The sequence below is a fragment of the Bubalus kerabau genome, chromosome 10, assembly GCF_029407905.1.
Source record: "Bubalus kerabau isolate K-KA32 ecotype Philippines breed swamp buffalo chromosome 10, PCC_UOA_SB_1v2, whole genome shotgun sequence".
Lineage (NCBI taxonomy): Eukaryota > Metazoa > Chordata > Mammalia > Artiodactyla > Bovidae > Bubalus > Bubalus kerabau.
Window position 1 is genome coordinate 62,625,422 of NC_073633.1, and position 10,640 is coordinate 62,636,061.

Sequence of the window (10,640 nt, forward strand, 5' to 3'; positions counted from 1 at the left end):
AGTTTTCCAATTTTGTAAAACAGCAGGGTTTGTGTCAAAATGTTTTGTTTTCTTTTTGTTTGTATTTTCTGTTTTATAGCTAACACAAAAGTGCCAGACCATGTTTCTGTGAATTTTTGACACTCAGAGGAGAAATGGTAATTATCTGCTTTAATTCTAAGTGATCTTGTATTAAAAATGCACTCAGTTGGAGGTTTAAGTGTAAAATGCAAAGAGATTGATGTGAAAAGTTGCAAAATTCTAGCTTGTATTTTTGAAGAAAATGTATCAAAATGCAAAGGAGTCACATTTTATATAGCATTTAATTTAGAGAACTCACAGGGTCTTTGAACAAAAGAAAGTAGAGCTAGGTACGAGAGAGAGAGAAAAGAAGAGAAATGATCTAGGTACGAGACAGAGAGAGACGAGAAATGATTTAAATAGTGTCGGCACTTCTACCTGCCATCCCCCTGCTAATAGCTTTTTCTGTGTAAGCATGAGAAGCAAGGTTTGAAGAGGCCATTGGTTGGTATTAGTTTTCACGTGCTCTTAGTGTAAGCATTTCACTGTATTAAGTGCAATTTCAGTGTTTCATATAAACTTTTGCAATCAACTTGTCAAATTCCATTTAAAAACCTTGTAGAGATTTTGATTGAGGCTATATTTAATTTTTGATTGAGAATTCTTTGTGTGTATGTATATATTTGTTTTTTCATTTTCATGCATGCATGTATTTTCATTTTTATTTTACAGGTAATTTGTAACAATTATAGAAAAATCAGAAAATACATACTGTAAACATAAAGAAGATAAGAATCACCTATATTGATTGAGAAATCTTATCTTTAAACACTGATTCTTCCTATCAGGAATATGGTCTGCTTTTTCAGTTATTTAAATTTTTTATTTCATTTTGTTTCATTGTTATTGTTTTCCCATGTAAGTCTTTAACATTTTTACTAGGTTTATTTCTAAGTGATGCAATGGTTTTGTTGCTATAATGAATGGATCCCTTTCCTCTAACATTATCTAATAAGTTAGTGTTAGAAGCTATTAATTTTTCAAATGTTGATCACATATTGGTACTAAATTTCCTTGTTTGTTCTACTAGTTTAACCATAACCTCTGAAATAGTTTTGTTTCAACCTTTCCATTTACTTGTATCTGTGTCTTTCTTCCCTGATTTAGTGTGTTGACGAACGCCTCAAATACAATGATAAATAGTTATGGTGGAAGTAGGTATTCTTATCTCATTCTTTCAAGGGGATGCTTGCTTTGAATGTCTATTAGGATGATGCTTGCTCTAAGGTTGTGATAAATTCTCTATAAGGAAGTTTTCCCCTCTCATTAGCTCTCTAAAGCATTTTAATAGAAATATTATTCAATTGTATCAAGTTCCTTTTTCAGCGTCAGATGATCATTTGGTTTCTATGTCTTTAATCAGTATGGTGATTTGTATTAATAGAGTTCATAATGTTGAAATAATTCTGTATTTCTAGAATAAACTCTCTTGGTCTTGATGTGATAGTCCTTTAATATACTGCCATGTTCTGTGCTAATACTATATTTGGGATATTTGTTTCTATGTACATAAGTGGCATTAGTTTCTTGTGGGTTTTGGGGAGAAAGCAGTACTTTCCATTTTGGTTATCAGGATTATGTTGGTCTCAGAATGAAATAGGAAGCTTTTTATTCCTTTCTTTGCCCTGGACTATTTACACAACAAAAGAATTACCTGTTCTTCAATCGTTTGGTAGAATTCTCTCAAACTCTTCTGGGTCTGTTATCTTTTTTTTTTAAGAAGTAGATCTTTGACTAACTTTTCTATTTCTTAGATGAAGGCGATGGCACCCCACTCCAGTACTCTTGCCTGGAAAATCCCATGGACGGAAGAGCCTGGTGGGCTGCCGTCTATGGGGTTGCACAGAGTCGGACACGACTGAAGCGACTTAGCAGCAGCAGCAGCAGCAGGCTAGTCAGTTTCTCTACCTACTCTTGATTCCATATTATAAGCTTATATTTTCTCTAAGATTATCTACTTCACATTAATTTTTTAATTAATTATATAAAATTATATAAATAAAGTTTGTGCTAATTAAATTATCTTCTACAGATGTGGTTATATCATCTCTAATTTCCAACATTGTCTGTGTTCTCTGCTTAGAGAGCTACAGACCCTTAGATTGCAACCTATTGAATTGAAGACAACAAGAGATAATTTCCATAGTGTTACTATAGCAACCAGACTAAGTCTTATAGCAATTAGAAGTTCAAGGGCTTAGGGATTTGAGTATCTTGAAAGGGAAACATAAAAAAAGTTTGAATGGTAAAATATAACTAAGAGCATTTCAATCCCTTGATGCTTCAAGTGAAATAGAGTCCAAGAAACTCTGAAGAGCTTAACGGTGATCCCCTCAACCCTCTACTCTCACTGGACCATCTTATCTGCACTGAGAAAGACATTCACTCTTAATTTTAGTCAGTCTAAGAAATACAGCATTAAAATTTTTTGCTTGACTATTGAGTTACCAGCAGGATGCATCAATGTCAATTCTTTGACATTTCAATTTCACCAAGTATCTGATTCCATCTTCTCCATTTTTCTTCAATCTAGTTTAATGAATCACCTATATCTTTATTTTCAGCCTTGTTATCTTGGGCAATCCATGCCATTAATTTTCAGTTTATCTTTTACTTAGGACGAAGAAAAATGTTCAGCCTTCCTACTTCAAGACTCACTTTCATTTACAGGTGACACATTACCACTGTTGCGAGATGCTGGCATATAAATGTCATCACTTTATTCCCTTTGTTTGACTTCTATGAGCCTCGTCTTACTACTATATTTCTGGCTCTACGCAGGGGCCAGGTTCTAATTAATAGCTTGTAGTTTTGTTAATCCTGATTTCTGTGGTTTGCTCTATTTCTAATACAGTAAATCTTAGAAAACTCTGAACTAAAAGTTACCCAGATACAAATGTAGGGTATCCTTAAACTATTAACTTAAGTATTAATCCTATACCTTTATCAATATATTTGGAAAACCATAAATATTTAAAACAGAAGAAAAAAATGTAGACCACAAGCTTCTGAGACATACTGTCCATATACTATATGGACAAACCTCTGTCCATGGAATTCTCCAGACAAGAGTACTGGAGTGAATTGCCATTCCCTTCTCCAGGGGATCTTCCCAACCCAGGGATAGAACCTGAGTCTCCTGCATTGCAGGCAGATTCTTTACCATATGAGCCACCAGAGTACATATTAAGACCCAAACAGTCTACCTATTCCAGTCTAGACCATAGCATCATACAGGCAGGGGTCACGTCAATCTGTTTACTACCAAATTCCTAATGCTAGTACATGTCTGGCACATAGTAGTTAATCAGTACACACAGTTGATTGAATAATCAATTGATGTGTATAGGGACCCTAATTCAATAACGTATCTTAACATTGTCACACATGATTAAAAATGACAATGCAAAATTATGTTAGATGCTTTCAAGTTTCAGGTATCAGAGATCTTCAGATCTTACATTTGTTATAGGGGTTTATTGGAAGGATTCATGGAGCGATAAAATGAAGACCAAAAAAAAAAAAAATCTCAACAGGTATACAGCTGATTGACCATCATTTTGGACTGGTGGTACCTCTAGCAATCATGCTTTTTCAGAATTGGGTATCTGTTGCCCCCTTTCCCATTGTTCATCATTCAGGAGGCCTCTGTGTTTGCTCAGTTTCTACTAACTCTGCATGTCTGAGTGCATCGCTACCCTCCTACCACCACCATCATAATGAATATGATTAGCCGATCACTATTTGAACTGTGGTGTTTGAGAAGACTCTTGAGAGTCCCTTGAACTGCAAGGAGATCCAACCAGTCCATTCTGAAGGAGATCAGCCCTGGGATTTCTTGGGAAGGAATGATGCTAAAGCTGAAACTCCAGTACTTTGGCCACCTCATGCGAAGAGTTGACTCTTTGGAAAAGACTCTGATGCTGGGAGGGATTGGGGGTAGGAGGAGAAGGGGACGACAGAGGATGAGATGGCTGGATGGCATCACTGACTCGATGGACGTGAGTCTGGGTGAACTCTGGGAGTTGGTGATGGACAGGGAGGCCTGGCATGCTGCGATTCATGGGGTCGCAAAGAGTCGGACACAACTGAGCGACTGAACTGAACTGAACTGAACTGAACCAATATAATGGGTCGGTTCTCCAGCACTGAGCCACTTTGCAGGTCACTTGCCAACCTGTATAGGGTTGCCTTCAGGTGAGGTAATGATCAGTTCAGTCATCTGTGGTGAAGGAGTAGAGTCACATGGTAAAAGAAGGGCCACTAGTGAGGCAGGTACCCTGAGGCACCTTGCATGACCTAGTACCACCTTTCTATTTAAAGCAATCACCAGGGCCTGTTCTGTATCAACATCTAACAGTCCAAACAGCTGTACTGGTTTTATTTTATATTCATGTTGCCACATTTTTACTGTGCGGATTTCATTTACTAGTCAAGCCATTAATACCCAGTCATGTATCCTACAATCATGATGGTGTATTCTGATGAATAGAAATGAACCATGATTTATTGAGAGAAAAATGTCATGTATATAGCACACTAAAGAGAAATTCAGTATATGGGAACTTATGAATAAGAGCTAGGGAGGGGTTTTTTTTGGGGGCGGGGAGATTTTCATACATGACACTCCTATAAATCAGAAAACATTTCTGAAGTACCTTGTTCTCAGAAAAACAATTTCCGTGAAATCTCTGCATGCTGACTTTTGCTGGTATACTTCATGAAATTATGGATAATGGTCTTTCTGGGATACAGCACAAATGATATTGAATTCCCAAAACATGTGCCCATAGTAAATCTATCAGCTATTCTCAGAATTATGCCACGTTGACCTGGTATAAAGTAGTGATCTGAGTCAAAGCACTGGCACTATGAATTTCCCAACTATGGGCTATTTTCTGAATAAACAGTGAGTTCAGTTAGGCCCAGGCTACCACTGCCCATTTGTAAAAAGAGTTTCAAAATTGTTGCTTCTCGTCAGGATGACGTGATTGCTAAATCAAAAGAATATTTCTCAGTCCTTACCTTGTTTAACTTCACAACAGCCAACATTTCTGAACATCTTCTTCTATCTCATGGTAGCTTCATCTACTTCTACAGAGTAGCTGCCATTTGTACAGTGATGGTTTCTGAGTACTATACATCCAGATGAGACCCCATCCCCAAGTGTCAGGGCAGAAATTTCCTCTGCCTTTAAACTGTCGGTCTAGACAATAAAAGGTCTTTCAGACACTATATCTTGACTAAATACATTATACTCCTGTTTCCCACCCTTACCCTAGCCCTCAGACGCCAATCTGATTTTTCCATGTGTTTCCTATCTATAAGTATATGGTGGTCTACCAACTATTCTGAATCGGGGTAGGATTGAATGGCAGAGGTGGGATTGTTGCCCTCTTTCTTTGCCTACAACAAATCACCACTCAAATTCTACCAGTTCTATCAAATAGAATAGACCTAATAGACCTAATCATCTCTCCAGTCTGGTCTCATCTACTCCATTCCCATTGCCATTGCCTTAGTTCAGGTTTGCATGTTCTTGGGGTAGGAGCACTATAATAGCTTTTTTTGTCACCACCTTGATCTCCATCTTCCACTTTGTTGCTGAAACCATCTTTCTGAAACAATCTTATTACTGATTTATTAAAATCCTTTACAGTTTTCTGTAATCCACAAGATAAAACCCAAATTCATTGCTATGGCTGTATTGGTTTGCTAATGCCTCAATAACCTTGTGTCACAAACCACTCCAAACCTTAATGGCTTAAAACAACAATTCATATTCATGGATATAGGGGTTGGCTGTGGTAGTTCTGCTCATCAAAACTGGGATGATCTGTGGATCACATGAGGTGGCTAAAGTTCCTTCCACTTGACTCTTATCTTCCAGGGACCAGCAGGTTAGCCTTGGTATCTGTTTTTCGTGGTAAAGACAGAAGCACAAGAATGCAAACAGCTAAGGCTGCTTAAGGTCTAACTAAAAACCATCATGTTACCCTCATTCTAATTGTCAAAGTCATGTGACTGAATCAGGATCTGAGAAATATATTTTGACCTATTACTGGGAGAGACTGCAAGTTACAAGGGAAAAGCATGAATACAGAGAGGGATGAAGAACTGAAGCCAATGGGGAAAAAAGATGGGGGCTGTCTAATGTACCTATCACTTGCATTTAACTTCCTTGAATCTGACCTTCTAATATGACATCTTGAACAAAATATTTTCTGTCATGCTTCAGTGACATGCTTGAATGACGTGCTTGAATGACATGCTAGGAACAGCTTCTCCCATCTCCACTCCACCCCATGTTGTTTTTCTGATGACCCCTTCATTCTCCAAATCATAGCTAATATGTTGTTTCTCGTTCCTGAGTAACCCCTTCTCCTAGAGAGAAGCAATTTCCTTCTCTGTGCCACCTGTTTTCTTTATGCATGAATTTTTTTCCTGCTATCAAATAAATTGCAATTACTTATTTACATTGCCACCTCCTTTTTTAGATTAATAAATCTTCTTGAGGTTAAGTATTTGCTTTTCTGTCTCTGTGTCTCTAGGGCCCAACAAAGTATTTGGCATGCAAAATTCAATGAATGCCGAATTGAATTAAAATTACATTAGACAGAAATGACATTTTGGAAATAAGACCAATTACATTGAGTTTCAAGTACAGAATTTTGCCTGTGCAATTTGGAATAAGAAGGCAGCTAATGTTCTGTTCTCTCTGAAGCATGGCAGTATGAAATTATTGCAATATACACAGCAGGCAAAGAAAGGAATCACTTCTAGAATTCTTTTTATGCTGCACTGAGATTTTGGGTTCTGATAGAAGTAGCAAAAATCTGATTTTAAAAAATACTTTACAGATTGTTCTACCATGCTCTGTTACATGTGAACAATTTAGTTTCAATTATGAGTTTTCCCATTTGTGAAAAGGAGTTGGAGATTTTCTGCATTGTTTTTGTATAGTCTTACAAACCTTTTTTTCTTTCTTAAAGCCTAATAGCATAATAACCTAAGATTGCTTCTTTAAAACTTTTGAAGAATTAGACTCTGCTCAAGATTTTTTTTCTGAAATATCTGATCACATACATTTTGAAACAAGAGGTCACTGCTGTTGTTTATATCTCTGTTCAAGTCAAATGGTATGGATTTATTTTTTTAACAATGAAAAGCACTATTATAGAATTCTCATTAAGATACGATGAACTGGTTTATTCTGATGAAAAGATTTAAAGGAACAGTAAGTTGATTTATAATAGACTTATACTAGCTCATGGAGAGAGTTTAATTGTGCATTGGAGTCCACCCATCACTGCTTCTGAAAATAGCTCACACTATTTGGGGGCAAGGTAGTTTTGTGTGATCCTTTAACAGGCATAAAGGGGAAAGTAATTTCTATGAAAACTCTACTGAATTCAATGTGTGTGTTTGGAAGGGTCATTCACTACTGTGTCTACTGTATCTAAGGTGTGCTCTCACCATTTTGTGGTACGTTCAAGTTTCATTAGGATGCATATAACTTTTTAATTTTTGGCTGCACCCTGCCAACTTGCAGGATCTTATTTCCCTGACCAGGGATTGAGCTCGTGCCCTCAGCAGTGAAAGTGCTGAGTCCTAACCACTGAATCTCCAGGGAATCCCCACAGGATGCATAGAACTTTTGATAGGATAGAGTAAGCAGTAAGCTCCCTGAGCCCTAAATTTGACCTGCCAGAAGGCATCACTTGGTTGGGGAGCATAGCTGATTTTTAAATGTTTTTTGTATTATTGCTACTAAGCCACTAAGTCCTAGAGCAGTGTTGTCTAATAGAAGTACTATGTGAGCTACAGATGTAACTTTATATTTTTCAGTAGCCATATTTAAAAAAAAATGTTTTTAAAGAAACCAAATCTATCTAAAGTAGGGTCATTTCAACACAGAATCAACATTTTTAGAGTATTAATATGTTTTGCATTCTTTTTATCATACTAAATCCTTGAAATCCAGTGTATATTTTAGGCTTACAGCACATTTCAATTTGAATGCTATATTTTCATTAGAAATAATTGATCTAATGCCTTGGTCACACTCTCCCTGTCCTACTCTGGCTCTTTCTTTTTCACACCACTACCCTGCGTGGTCCTCACTGGTCTAGCAAACTTCTGCCCCCATGCCCAAGTTCAGACTGACTTCTTACAGCATCCCTCATCTCCTTCATCTGTTTTCTCACAACGTCTGTATTTTTATTACAATAATCATCACATCACATTGTACTACAGCTTTTTAAAAATCTGTTGCATCCCAGTTGGAAGTGATCTCATTAAGAGCAGATTGTCATATTTATCTTTGTACCCTTGGTTCCTAGCAGGTGCTGAGCCTGAAAAAAAAGTCAATTGATTCATTTATGTGAAATGTGCAAGACAGGCAAATCCATTTAGACAGGAAGCTGACTTGTGGGTACCAGGGACTTGGAGGAGGGAAGACAAAGTGTGAGTGCTAAACAGTGGGTGAAGTGAAGTCACTCAGTCGTGTCCGACTCTTTGCGACCCCATGGACTGTAGCCTACTGGGCTCCTCCATCCATGGGATTTTCCAGGCAAGAATACTGGAGTGGGTTGCCATTTCCTTCTCCAGATGATCTTCCCAACCCAGGTCTCAAACCCAGGTCTCCTGCAGTGTAGGCAGATGCTTTACCGTCTGAGCCACAAGAAACAGTGGGTACCAGGGGTTTTTTTAGGGTGTTAGAAATGTTCTGGAACTAGACAATGATGATAGTTACACAATGCTGTGAATGAATGTTCTAAACGCCACTCACTAAACTGTGCACTTTAAAATAGTGAATTTTATGTTATGTGAATTTTGCTAGAATAAAAAAAATATATTGGTTGGGAAAAAATAGAAATAATAGATCAATGTTTACATTTTCTACAATTTGCAGTTGGAAAAAGTAGATTCACATACCGAAGTTGTTCCAAACAGACTTTTCTAATAATGGAATGAATAACTAGTCATTCAATTTAAATTAATTGGGAAATTCAGTTTCTCAGTTTCACTAGTCACGTTACAAGTGCTCAACAGCCACATGTGACCAGTGGCCACTGTGTTGGCCAGAGCAATTCTAGAGAAAAATGATGGTCTCAGATCTTCAGTAATTACCTGAGGATTTGTGCCCAGCTGCTGTCCATCAACACAAGAAATAAAAAGGAATCAGAGGTCACAGTTCATCTCTACTCATAAAAAGATAAAAAGTATATAGCATGTGGTTTTATATCATAAATAAAACATGAGTTCAGAGAAAAGACAAATGGGTGTGTGTGAGTGTGAGCATTAGAAAGCATTGTGAGGTAAGACTTTGGGCCCTGGATGTCCACAAGGGTTTAGACAGGAATTGTTATTGTTGTTTAGTCACTAGAAGTTGTGTCCAACTCTTTCACAACCTCATGGACTGTAGCCCTCCAAGCTCCTTTGTCCATGGGATTGCCCATGCAAGAATATTGGAGTGGGTTGCCATTTCCTTCTCCAGGCAATAATTGAACCCACATCTCCTGTATTGCAGGTGGCTTCTTTACTGCTGAGCCACCTGTGATGCCCAGAAAGAATTTAGGAAGGGACATTATGTGGGGAAAATGGCAAAAGTTTGGTGGTGAAGATACAGGGTTTACATGGAAAACCAAACTATATGGGACCAGTACTAGGTGGTGCTTAAGAACTGAAGCCCCATAATCACGCTCCTTCACTGTGAATCCTGGCTCTGAGATTTCCTAATTAATTAAACATGATCATGTTATTTAACTTCCCTTTTCCTGTTTATTTGATCATAAAATAGGGCTACAGTTAGAACTGGACATGGAACAACAGACTGGTTCCAAATAGGAAAAGGAGTACGTCAAGGCTGTATATTGTCACCCTGCTTATTTAACTTATATGTAGAGCACATCATGAGAAACGCTGGGCTGGAGGAAGCACAAACTGGAATCAAGATTGCTGGGAGAAATATCAATAACCTCAGACATGCAGATGACACCACCCTTATGGCAGAAAATGAAGAACTAAAGAGCCTCTTGATGAAAGTGAAAGGTGTTGGAGAAGACTCTGAAGTCCCTTGGACTGCAAGGAGATCCAAGCAGTCCATCCTAAAGGAGATCAGTCCTGAGTGTTCATTGGAAGGACTGATGTTGAGGCTGAAACTCCAATACTTTGGCCACCTGATGTGAAGAACTGACTCATTTGCAAAGACCTTGATGCTGGGAAAGATTGAGGGCAGGAGGAGAAGGGGACGACAGAGGATGAGATGGGTGGATGGTATCACTGACTTGATGGACATGGGTTTGGGTGGACTCCGGGAGTTGGTGATGGACAGGGAGGCCTGGCGTGCTGCGGTTCATGGGGTCGCAAAGAGTCGGACACGACTGAGCGACTGAACTGACTGATACTGAATAATACTTCATAGGGACTTTGTGAGGACTAATGAACTAACACCTATAAAGCATTCAGTGTAGTGCCTACTGCTTAAGTGCTCAAGATACATTAGCTGCTGTTATTAACTAAGTGTGACTATTTGCTCTTTGGAATTTACATAAAACAAGCCAGAGCCATTCTCTTTA